This window comes from Mustela nigripes, chromosome 1 (assembly GCF_022355385.1).
Source record: "Mustela nigripes isolate SB6536 chromosome 1, MUSNIG.SB6536, whole genome shotgun sequence".
Lineage (NCBI taxonomy): Eukaryota > Metazoa > Chordata > Mammalia > Carnivora > Mustelidae > Mustela > Mustela nigripes.
This window is the reverse complement of record NC_081557.1, coordinates 26,620,922-26,633,951: the sequence shown is the minus strand read 5'-3', so window position 1 is coordinate 26,633,951 and position 13,030 is coordinate 26,620,922. Positions and strand designations below refer to the sequence as shown.

Genomic DNA, 13,030 nt, shown 5'->3' with positions numbered 1-13,030 from the left:
CAGGGTTCTGATATCCAGTCCCGTGTCAGGTACCCTGCTAAGCAGGAAACCTGCTTCTCCCTCTCCCATTCCCCCTGCTTATGCTTTCTCTTTTACTCTCTGTCAAATAAATAAATAAAAATCTTTGAAAAAAAAGAAAAAGATAAATAAAATTGTTCTTCTCCAATTTTATTTTTTTTTCCTGACAGAGAGGCTTTCCCTAGTTATCTTTATAAAAGCTACAACCCTGCTTTCTTGACCTGTTTTAATTTACTTCCCCCACATTATTTTATCGGCAGCATTTATAGTCACTTAATGTACTTTTACATTATTTTTATTATTTATTATTTGTTCCTGTATGAAAGAGCTCATGAAAGCAAACATTTTTGGTCTTCTTTCTTAATTGCTTCATACAAAGAACTAGACTAATTCCTTGCACAGACTAAATGCTCACTAAGTGTATAAATGGGTGAATTAATGAGTAGATACATAAACAAATAAATATAATTAACAATAATAACCCCCCAAAAGTGAGAATACTAAGTATAAGACATCTGCAAGCTCACATTTCTTCTACCTAGAATATTATTCTAATTGTTGGCTCTTTCAGGTATGAGATCAACCTTTTTTCCCACTTCAAGATATCTCTTAAGCAACTTTGTATGATTGTACATGTACATCACTGAGCAATGTCCTACAGCTGGTAATAAGGGATAGGGGCTAGTTTATAAGAAGAGTTGATTTAACTATGAATTCATAAATCTTCTGTTATAGCAGGTGAGAGTGTAGACACTACTGCACACAAGTGTTGGTAAGTGGGTAGGTGTGGCTTTGGGGTATAATTTCTCCTGAACACTTTGGTTTTTTGTTGTTGTTGTTGTTGTTTTAAAGATTTTATGTATTTATTTGACAAAGAGAGATCACAAGTAGGCAGAGATGCAGGCAGGGTGGGGAGAAAGCACGCTCCCCACAGAGCAGAGAGCCCGATGCGGGGCTCGATCCCAGGACCCTGAGATCATGACCTGAGCCAAAGGCAGAGGCTTAACCCACTGAGCCACCCAGGTGCCCCTGAACACTTTGTTTTTAATGGTGAGGTAGAGAGCAAAATCGCACCTAAGAGTGGTAAGAGTGTATGTGCTGGTTATTAAATGAGAAAAGAGAAGGTATTACAGCATGGCACAAGTCTTCTCAAATCATTTTTTAAAACAAATCAACCCACCCAGTATACTTGTCTTTTTCTTCAATGATGTTGGTGTGCATGGGGACAGATGGACAGTAGATGGATTGTTGTTTTTAACTAGGGTCATTTTCAGACTCTGAGTTTATAACAAACAGGGATAAGAGGTAGAGATCTGAGGGTGTATGCAGGTGGTTGAATATAATGGCAGACCATTAGAATCTTAAAGAAGAAAGTAAGGGCTCCAGGAGAGGAAAGGACAGTCAAAATATTATGGGACTGAGGATTGAAAGATCTTGGTCAAAGGTCAGTGGATTGAAAATATGGGTCAAGGGGTTATTGGAATTGGAGTTTATAGGGAATGAGCTAGAGGGATAGAGCTGATAACTGGAGATTGATCAGAAGTATGCTGTGGGAGTACATGAATGAAATAGACAAGGAGAAGACAACTTTGAAGATAGAGCCAAAGCCCTAGAAAGATTATCTGTGTTTGTTGCAATTTCAAAGAATTATTTTAGAAATCATGTTGAAAATAGTTGCACTAAGCCAAGAGTTTTAATATATTAAGACAAGCTAGGGATGTGTCTCCAGGGATTGTTATATGACTTCCCCTAACACAGGTAGTAGGAAGTATGGATTGATAATGTGAGACCCAAATCTGTGAATGAGGAGGGGAAGAAATGGTCTTGAAACAGCAGTGAGGAGCAAGAAATTCACCTCCTCATCTCAGTCTCTCAACTGGTATGGGAGACAAATCGCTATTAGCTGAGAATGCCCTAAGGAAATTGTCCCAGGTTTCAGTTAGCAGGAGAAGGTGAGGGGACCTAAGTTACTGTTACGGCACTGAGCACAAAAGGATAAAGTAAAAGTATCTCAAAAAGTGTTGGGAAGGAGTGGGAGATGGTCACAAAAGTCTTCTGTTTCCCTGAAACTGGAGAATCAGACTTTGAGGGTTAAGGGATAATCTTGGAAATCTTGGTCTTCTTGAGATAACTGATATGAACAGAATTAAGGAGCACAGTGAGTGAGTTATGATGGACCCAGTTGTGAGGGATAACAGGAGGAAAAGTTATGTGTGTAGGATACAGACATGGAGGCATCTTGCTAAGATGGAGAATTCTGGGCTCCCTCTAGACTCCTGCTCAGAGAAGAATTCTGAAGTAAAGCCTCTTATTCCTAACACCCAAAACAACTACTCAGACTTGCAAGTGGCAACCTGCTGGAAAATGATACTATTATCTTTAACAAGTACATGATACTCTGTTGTGCAGAAATGCCTACAAAATCCCTCCATGTCTGTATGATGGAATATACCATTATGCAAGTTTCCTTCTTTTAGAGCCTCAATTTTGTTACAAAGTGTAATCTCTCTAGATGACTACTGCTCAGTCTATCAACTATGCAATATATTTTTATAGGGACTTAATGAAATTACAACAAGGCATAAATATAATAAAATGGCAAAACTAGTACATGGAAAATAGAACTTATTTTGCCACCTTGAGGAAAAGGTTGATTTACTAATGCATTCTAAAATATATATTAAAGAAGATAATCATAAAATTCAGGCATCTCTAATTTGTTTTTTTTTTCCTGTCTAGAAAGTTAGTAGAGCTAAATAATAATAAATAATAACCATGGCAGCAACAACACACAGAGTGTATTTGCTGAGTGTCCTCAGCACTGAGCCATGACCTTGTAAGGGGCAGAGTGAGGAGAGAATAAGATGCCAAGACTAGGTCTATACACTCTGACGAAGGTCCTTGATTTGTTTCTTGGCTCAGAACCCAGGGAAGAAGGAAAGGAAACTTATCCATAACCTGAAAGGGATTTTGAAATCAAGTTCACAGACAGCAAATAGCAATGACAAGTGGCTTTCCCATCCATTTAGACTCTAAGCACCTTAAACACTTTGGAGAGAACAATGAAAACATGCTATGTTTAACTAAGCTGACAGTTCCTAGAAGCTCTTAGCTGTAGTATAACAAGAAAGAAATTTTTGTACGAAATCAGGACAGAATCCTTAAAGGACACTTAGGATTATTGGAAACTGTCCCTTTGAATGAGTATTTGAAGCCATTAACCCTGCCTTAGGACTCAGAGTGACCTGGGGTACACAGTCAAGTTCATTTGGGGCAGGAAAACTTTATTTCTGAACTGTAGTATCATTACCTATGAAATAGCAATAAAAAAAAATTGTTTCTTGTACATGGAGCTGTTGTGAGGCTTTAATGAGTAACGTGTGAAATATTTAGCAGGATGGCTGGCATATATGTGAGTGATCCATTACAACTCTTCAAGGGAAGGAGATGCACAGTTTTGGAAGCTACAAAAATATGAACAGAAAATGAAGTATAAAAATAAATAAACTGGGAAAAATCACAAGTTTACAAATTTTTAAAATCTCCAAATAAATAAAGTCAAAATCCAGAAAAGTAACAATATTTTAATTAGCTGACTACCATATTTCTGTAATGCTTTTTGCCCCACATTTCTGTTTTATCAAATTGCCTTTTAATATAACATATAAAAATATTACAGAGAATGTATAGAAAAGCAATTCAGTCTTTCCTCTTCCTCTAACATGGTTAATTGGAAGTCTTCTTTATCGATAATTTTGAAAAGTTTATTTCAGCTTTATAATTCATTATTGGTAGTGTGCATTTTTAATGTAAATTTGAGAAAAGCTCTGGTGCATTTCACATACCAGTTGAAATTTATTTTTTTTTTGAAATTTAATTTTTTAAAAGATTTTGTTTATTATTTGAGTGAGGTGGAGGAGGGTTGGAGGGAGACAACCTCAAGTAGACTCTTCACTGAGCGTGAAGCCCAATGTGGGGCTTGATCACATGACCCTTAGATCATGACCTGAGCCAAAATCAAGAGATGGATACTTAACTGACTGAGCCACCCAGATGACCCAAGTGTTGAAATTTTAAAAATTTTCCATAGAGTAGTTTCTGGCTCTGTACTTCAGATCGTATTTCTCTTGCTTCATCAGTGCTGGACACTCTAGAACACTCTAGACATCTAGAGTCTAGAACATCTCTCTATACAATCACTGGTCTGGCTCCTGAGTCCACATATGAAGTAAAAGGAGTTTCCTCAGAAATCACTGCTATATTAAGATAGTTAATAATCACTGAACAACTTGTAGAAGTGACTGCAGACCACATTAAATATATCTTCCTCAACGCAAACTAAATGTATCCCTGAGTCAACGTTCAATTATTCCTTTTTCAAAAACACTCATGGCCAGTCTACTGCACAATGTTTGAGGAAGTCATACTGGCTGTGTGTACAAGGAGCTTTTAGACACATCAAAATTATGAATATACACAATCCAACCCTTCTTGGACTAAGTAAATATTTGCTTGAATTGTGGACCAAGAAGCATTAAGTTTGCTTCTTTCTGTCTCTGCAAACTCAGATATAGCGGTCCAGTAAAAAAAAAAAATCTTTTTAGACAATTAAGTTATAAGCATGTATCAAAATTTTATTAGAGTTTATCTGCAAAGGAAGTTCTCTAAGAGATCAATGCAAAGATATCTGTCTTGGTAGCGTCAGCTATAAGAAAAGAGAGTGGTTGATAATCATTTTTAGACTCCAAACAACAACAACAACACAAATGGAAAAGATTTATTTATGGTCAAAGAGCTTTCGACTGTTGATTGATGGAGCACTGAGTGGGTGAGCAGCCAACCTCCCAGAAGTTCTCGATCTCATTTAGGTCTTTTAGAAATTTGCTTAAAAAATAAAAAGAAGGAAAGAAGGAAGGAAGGGAGGAAGAGAGGGAGGGGAAAGAAAGGAAAGGAGAGGAGAGGGGAGGGGAGGGGAGGGGAGGGGGGGGGAGGGGAAGGGAGGGAAAAGAAAAGGAAGAAAGAAAGATTGATTGTTAAACATTTCATCTGCGGTGCTAATTTCTTCCCAGAAAGATGTTACAAATTATATAGCTTGAAAACTTCTATCCCAAACCATGTTTGGGGTGATTTTTCCTTTGGCACAGAAAAAGGTCAGCATTTGGATCTAGATTTGAATTTCAGCCAAATATCTTTCTCAAGTAACTTAACCTCTAAGAGCTCCAATTTACTTATCAACTGAATGACATTAATAACCTTGTATTTACCTGGGTTGGTTGTGGAAAAGACACTGGTTGTTTTAAAAATAGCTAGCACAAAGTCTGGGACATTGTAAGTGTTCAATCAATGCTGGTTCTCTTCTTCCTCTTTGGGAATATGAGGCAACTCATTTTCACTTTTTTTTTGTATGCTCTTTATAGGAATAGACAAATATGCTCTCAAAAACAACAAGTTTTGAATTGAATTATTTACTCCAGCAGTAATTTTACAGTCTTAAATACAAAAGAAGAAAAAGGACAATATAAATCATTTGCTAGGTTATGGACAAAAGAAAGTATGTGGAAATTGACCAAGACTGAATTTGTGAATCAATTGAAATATAAATAAATGACAATGGCTTTATTTTTCCTGCAGGATGATATACAATATGTTTAAACTTTATAAAGTATATTTTGTATTGTATATCCCTTGTGCAGTAGAAACCCAGTAGAAACTTTGTCTATGTAAAGTTTCCTATGTATAACTAATAGAAGGTTGAAAAAATGGTTATTATAGTTTATTGTACTATTAAAATGAATTAAGCATAATTAGACCACTTACAAACTGTATCTTACTTAATTCATTCAATGTCCCTGTGAGGATGATTCTACTGTTGTCACTGTTCTCATTATGTAGACCTTCATACAGGGCATTTGTCACACTGTTAGCAAAGCGTTTAGGCAGCTTTCAAACCCAGAGCATTCCTACCCCAAACTATGTTCTTTCTCCAGCACCACATTGCCTTTCCTAGGAGTTTTTTGAGGATCACTGTAATTTGCTCAAGAAGATAAATTTTATGATATTGATGATCAAAGCAAAGCTAGTCCTTTCTTTTATAGTGACTATCATTCTCCTGTGGTGCCAAGTACCATTCTAATTAAACCGTACCCAGTTCCAGAGGGATGCTTATAAGGTGAAAAGACAAATATTTAACAATGTTTAGGGCTCTGGCCCTGGCTGGTCAGAATGAAAGCAGACCTTCGTTCTGGAGCCCTTAGTTCTGGAGCACTTTGTTGGAGGCCATAATCTGTTTCAGGGGTAAACTGGAAGGTATCCTATTCTGGTGAAGGTATCCTGTCCTAGTGTTGCTTTCCTGGGAAGGTCAGACCAGTGCATGAGGGGTATGAGGCAAGTTAGGGACTCACTTATGAGTTTGCTTTTCCTTTTTTCAGTCATAACTTCACAACCAGTATGACCATACCTTTGAGTATCAGCAACTAATCAGCCATAAGTAGACTGTCCAAAAGAAATACCTTGGATGGAATTATCAAAATTATAATTATAGTTCCTTACCAATGGTGAGATTGTACATAACTTTTAGTTTCTTCTTTGCATTTGTGATTCATTCATTCAACATATATTTATTGAAAACTTCCTATAGAGCAGGCATTCCCGGACCCCTTGTGTTTCAAAAGTGAATCAGACAAGGTGCCATTCTAGTTATTTTTGCTGCTGTTTCTACATTTATCATCTGAAAATGTTCAACATAATTAAGGATGTTAAGTGTATCAAATAGTTGAGTGGTAAGATGAAGAGAAGGCCTGAGAAAAATTAATCCTGTGTCTAAAAGGTTACATTATATTTTAAAAAAAAATATATGGCAAAAGCTGACAAGTTTTTATTTGCATGGACTCTGACACCACTTCAAGTGACAGACAAGTTAACTTTGGTAACTCTTGATACCAAAGAGTCTGCTCTGGTTGAGATTGTCATGAGAATTCCCACTGGGTTTTAATATAATATCAAGCTGCTCCTATGTTGCTTCTTATTTCTAGATGAATTTTCTCAGGGGAAAAAATCAAGTCTGATTTTAGGAATCGGTGAAGAATTTCAGTACTAGGTCCAAATGTTAGGCTTCCCATGCTCTTAGAACCTAGTTATTTGCTGTTTCCTTTTTTAATTTAATATTGTTAAATATTAATATATTTAATTAATATTAAATATATGAATTGTCATTAATATATTAAATTATATTAATTTATATATAAAATTTATTTCTTAAAAATAAATATAGGGAAGAAGGAAGGGAGGAAATTGGAAGTCAGAGAGAGACTCCATGTGCTTGGACTAAGAGGAAATTTCACAAGACAAGCGAGTCTTGACAAACCAGTTTCGCGTGTGCTTGGGTCTCCTACCGTTCAGCCCAAATGTTCAGGCTCTGTCTCTTCACACATATTGAAGCCTCTTATATTGATTAGCCTGCTTTATACTGACAGAAGGAACTCCGTTAATGACATTTTTTGTAAGGTGCTAACCAGAAAAAGAAAAGAAAGAAAGGAGATAGCTTTCTCTAGGCATGGAAATGTAAAGCGTTCCACATTCGTGGCCCTCCTGCTAATTGTAGAACCTGTTTTGTGAGGTTTCTATTTCTACCTCATGTATAGTGATGTTGCAATACTGTGTGGGAAAGGCACATTATGCTCAAGGATGTTGCTGAAAATAAATCTGGGGAATGGAAGAAAGTCTTTAGTGGTACTCGGGTGTTATCTACATTGGCAGTCTCAGAAGTACTGCTCTGATAAACTTTTGTTTCAGCCAGGTCTTCTTTTGAGAAGGTTTTCCATCTTTATCTCTTTTGATGAAAACAATACTTGGAATTCTTTGTGTTGTCCATATTCCAACGTATTTAACTTCATTTGTGTTCGGAACTGACCTCTTTCCCCAGCTCCGTCTTCAAGAGCCCCCACCTGCTGAAGTACAGTGAAGTCATTTTTTAAACTTTTAAAGTAGTGACAATTTTTCCACATAAAATTGAACTTGAATTCTCAAATTATAAAACAGTTATAGAATGGACTTCTGTGGTGAGGGACTATCTTTCCACTATCTCCATCGTGCATAATTTGAAAACGTTTCTAATGAAAAGAGCATGTGACCAAGAGTTAGAGTTAAAATCACTCGATTCCACTCAATAATTCAGCTCAATGTAACAGTTATGGAACATGTCAGTGTGCCAAGCACTGCAAATGCTAAGGGAAAAAGGCACTCTAGAAACAACTTCAAGTGTAGGAAAAAGCAGATGTAAAAGAAAAAAAATTGTAGTAAAGCACTGTAGATGCTTTGACAGATTTCTAGACAAGGCCAATATTACTTGCCAACCACTCTGAGCCTTTATTTCTTTAAATTTGAAATAAATAACTTGGAAAAAACTACGTATAGAATCTAACCTCTTTGAGGGACACCTGTGTGTCTCAGTCCATTAGGTATCTGACTCTTGATCTCAGCTCAAGCTGCAATGTCAGGGTCATGAGTTCAAGCCTGCCATTGGGCATGGAGCCTACTTGAAGAAGGAGAAGGAGGGGAGAGGAAGAGGAGAAAAAGAAGAAGAATCTAACCTGTTTGAGATGCATAACTTTATGATTCTGTGACTCTGTGCCATTGACTTTGGATCACAAGGAAAAGCCATTGGAAATGAGCATGAGGAATAAACGGAAGTTCAAGATGCAGCACATGTATCGTTGAAGTTTAAAGTAGAGAAAAGTATGTCATTATAGTCAGAGAGGCAGGAGTAAAAAAATAAATACATTGTATGGTTGCTAAGGAACAGAAGTATGTGGTATCACCTTCAGCTTTTCCATAATATTCCTCCTACCTCCATGACTCATGTGAAAGCTGGCTTTCCCTGGATCACAAAACGCCCTTCTCCAATGGCAGCCTCTCCTCCGACCCCAACCCCAACCCAGTCTCACAGGACCAAGGGGAAGAGTTGATAAACTGTACACAAGAAGCGGTTTTATACTTCCTAACTTTGTAGGAAATAAAAGTGCTCCAGAATCCATTTCCACAAACAATTAGTGGTAACACTTTGGTAAATATTCTTTTGGGCATTATGTATATATAACGATCATATGTCAGGCTCATCCAGTTACTTATGGTACATACACAATATATAAACGCCTATACTGTATATACAATATATGCTATAAATTTCTATAAATTCATCTACATCTATATTTATAGTGACACATCCTTCTAAGTGAAATGGCTTTATACGTGTTTATTTTTAAAGCATTTTCACTTTTCATTAAGGCAATTCAATATGCTCCCTGTCCTCTTCATCATCTCATGGTCTCTGTCACCCTGCTCATTCTGAGTGATCGTTTCTAAGTCCTTCCACATAGTTCATGCCAAACGTTTCACCACCAATTACAATAAAATGACTTTCACTGCTTATAATATACCTTTTTTTTAAAGTCACTGATTCATGGAGTCCTTCAAAGATGCCTGTTTCTTCTTGAATTCCTATTGCCATTCTTCAGTCCTGAACAGGATGCCAGCTCAAGCCCTTTCCTCATCCTTTTCTATCAGGAAAGGGCTCAGGTTCAGAGAATGCTTGTGGAAGAACAAAATCACCAAACTAGGCATTAAAGCATTTAGCCTCTCCAGCTTACATTTCTGTCATTTGGAGCCTACTCTTTAGTCTAGGGGCAAAATGTGAGCCAGTGGGACAAATCTTGCTGATGACTCAGGGCAGTGTGGTGGTTTATTTGATTTTATTTTATTGGAGTTTGAATGTGTTTAAATGGACAGAGCACTCAGTAGTCTAGAGTTAAGGCTCAGCCTTTCTCACTATATTTATATTGGGCCACACTTCTATCTACCTACCTGAGATGACCCTGAGGCCAATTCCACTGGGCGCTTCTGCTTTGCCCTTTTTCTCAGGTCTTGGCATATGTCAAACGCTTTCTTCTTTCCAGGGCTACTTGATATATTTGTGTCAGGCTACTGTGCAAGCCTCCTCCTTCTTCTTCTTCTTCCTCTTCTAAGATTTTATTTATTTATTTGACAGGCAGAGATCACAAGTAGGCAAAGAGGCAGGTGGGAAGGGTGGGGAAGCAGGCTCCCCACTGAGCAGAGAGCCTGATGCGGGGCTCAATCCCAAGACCCTGGGATCATGACCTGAGCCGAAGGCAGAAGGTTTAACCCACTGAGCCACCCAGGCACCCCAAGCCTCCCAGGTGCCCCCTGTGCAAGCCTCCTTAATGCTCAGCCAACACTTCTAAGTGTAGTCTAATCGCCTGTGTTCATACTTTGGGTTTGCAACTCCCCAGAAACTGGTGGTGTAGTGAGATACGGTCTTCCCAGCCTCCCACTTCCTTTTCAGGCCCTCACTGCAAGCTCAGAGCCTCCTGCTGTAAACCTGGGAAATGACTGGCTTGTCGTAATGATCAAGCCCACTGATGTTGTTAATCACTTGGTATTTTAAAAATTACTTTCTAAAATCTGGCCTTTGATAAATAATTTACATACGGTGAAATCTACAGATTCTAGGTGTCTTTTGATCACCTTTGAAAATGAAAGGGACGCTTGGGTGGCTTACTCGGTTCATTGTCTGCTCAAGTCATGATCTCAAGGTCCTGATAGAGTTTTGCATCTGGCTTCTTGCTCAGTGAGGAGTCTGCTTCTCCCTCTCCCTCTGCCTGCTGCTCCCTCGGTTTGTTCTCTCTCTCTCTCTGTCAGATAAATAAATTAAATCTTTGGGGAAAAAAAGAAAATGACATAAATTTATATAATCACTTCTCCTGTTAAAATATGGAATATTTTCATCATCTCTGTTGGTTTCCTCATTCCACCTGCCAGTCATCACAGCCCAGAAGCGATGACTATTCTAATTTTCAAAGTGAACTACTTTTATTATTAATTTTGTTTTTATTAAATTTACTAGGGTTTAGTTAAGTGGTACTTTCCGTCCTTCTTTGGTGTTTGGCATACTGATAAATTAAAATTTTTTTTTTCTTTTTAGAAGGGAAGAGTGGTGGATAAGGGCAGAGGGAGAGGGAGACAGAGAATCCCAAGCAGGCTCCAAGCTCAGCACAAAACCCGACACAGGGCTCTATCTCACAGCCCTGAGATCATGACCCGAGCTGAAATCAAGAGTCAGTCCCCTAACTGACTAAGCCACCCAGGCACCCCAGCATGCTGATAAATTACTCTTCATGCCCTCTTTCTAATTAAAACTTCCTTAGAGAATATTGATTCACTTGAGAGTTTAAATGATCTGTGAATAAAGTAAATATATCTTAAACTGAGAATGGATTTTTAACACAAAGTGTAGTTAATATTATTGATATTCAAAGTCAAAACATTTGTGGACGTTAAAATTATACCAAAGCTAGTTTTCAGGCTCACACAAGCAAGATTACCTTTACTTCTTAGATTTTCTAGGAGCCGCTTCTAGACAAAGTTTATGCCAGAAAGATAAATTAAGAAATGACTATGTGACACATTTCAACTTTAAACCTTGACTGAGATCAGTGATAATTAGAATTTTGTTGCATATTCTGTGTCATGTACTGACTGAAAGACTTTAAGTCCCAGGCTTATAATTACTGCATGTTATAGTTGCTTATATGACATAATGCTTTTTTTCTTCTTCAGTTTTCTTTTCATAATAAATTATTTCTCTGTGTCTCTCCCATATAGTTCCTCTACATCCCACTTATTTTTTAAGTTCTAGATCTCCCTCTTGGTAACAATGATTGTGATCTACTATTTTTATAGCAGATCCAGTATTTGGAAAACCTCATTTTTCTTCCTTTCAGTGGAGCTTGGCTATTTCGATTCTTTTAGCCTTATTTCTCTTTAAACTTTATATAAAATCAGTAGATAGCATGGAGAGTAGGCTTGAGGAAAAAATAATTTTTAAAAATATGAAGACTGTATGGACAATAACTCGCAAGAGTTTCAGTCCTGACTGTGCCATTTATTGACTGTATGATCTTGGACACAGTAATTTTATACCTTTGTTTCAAAAATCTGATGATAGTAATACCTGCCGTATTTACTTGTGTTATGAAAGTAATAAAATTAAATCATGTGTAAGAAAGCACTTGTACATTTTGAAGTGTGACAACAATGTAAGATAGTGTGATTATGAACATTATATTTTCTAACCAATATCAGGGCTGATTTCTAATTATAAAGGAAAAAAAAAAACACACACACAACCTCAGAATCCTCTTCCCCTGGCATTTCTTTACTTGCAAGGCTAGAGGAGAATAAACACAAACTGGGAAGAACACCTCACTCCTTTACACTGTATTGTTTGTGATGGTGGTGTTTTTCCAATAGCATGTGTTTCTATGTTTGTGCTATTATTCTGTCTTCATTATAACTCTAACTGCAATGTAAGTTAATTTTATTTAGATGACTGTGTCTGTCTACTAAATTAGGAGATCCCAGAGGTTGGAGTACCTTGCCCAAAATAAGAGAACAGCAAATGGATGGATGGATAGAGGGATGGATGGATGGTTACATGGATGAATGATATCACAGTTTTTAAGAATGCACCTATGAGGTCTTAATGATGTTTGCAAAGTCTTGAATGCTGAGGTGAAGCCATCTTACTAGAAAGCAAGCAATCTGTCTCTCAGCTGTTTACACGGAAAATCCAGTTAATGATTCAGCCATTTCTTTACTGTTTCCACTGAGTCCTCTAGTCTATGCTAAATTCATCTAGAATATTCATCCAAGAGTATCTTCTCTGGTCTTTTTCTCTTCTTCTCCTTCCACCATGGTAACCTTGTGCTTTTCCTCTCTCTCCCACCCCATCCTGGAGGAGTAGCATCTAATCTTTATTGTCATTCCTGGCTGGAGAAGCCCCCCTCCCCCTTTTTAAGGTCTTTTATGTGATTCTGAAGTAGCATATACAAAACAAAAGGGATGATGTATATTTACCTCACTAATACTGACTTTCTATTATAACATCACTTTCATGGGCCAGGCTAGCAAAGGCCTATGCTTATTTAATCCACTGAAA

General features: G+C 37.4%; 1 protein-coding gene across 2 annotated transcripts in view; it reads left to right on the top strand.

Annotated features, from left to right (window-relative positions):
- The window catches only part of ANO3 (anoctamin 3), a 412,105-nt gene that overhangs the window by 355,400 nt on the left and 43,675 nt on the right, over positions 1-13,030 (top strand). The window lies entirely within an intron of this gene.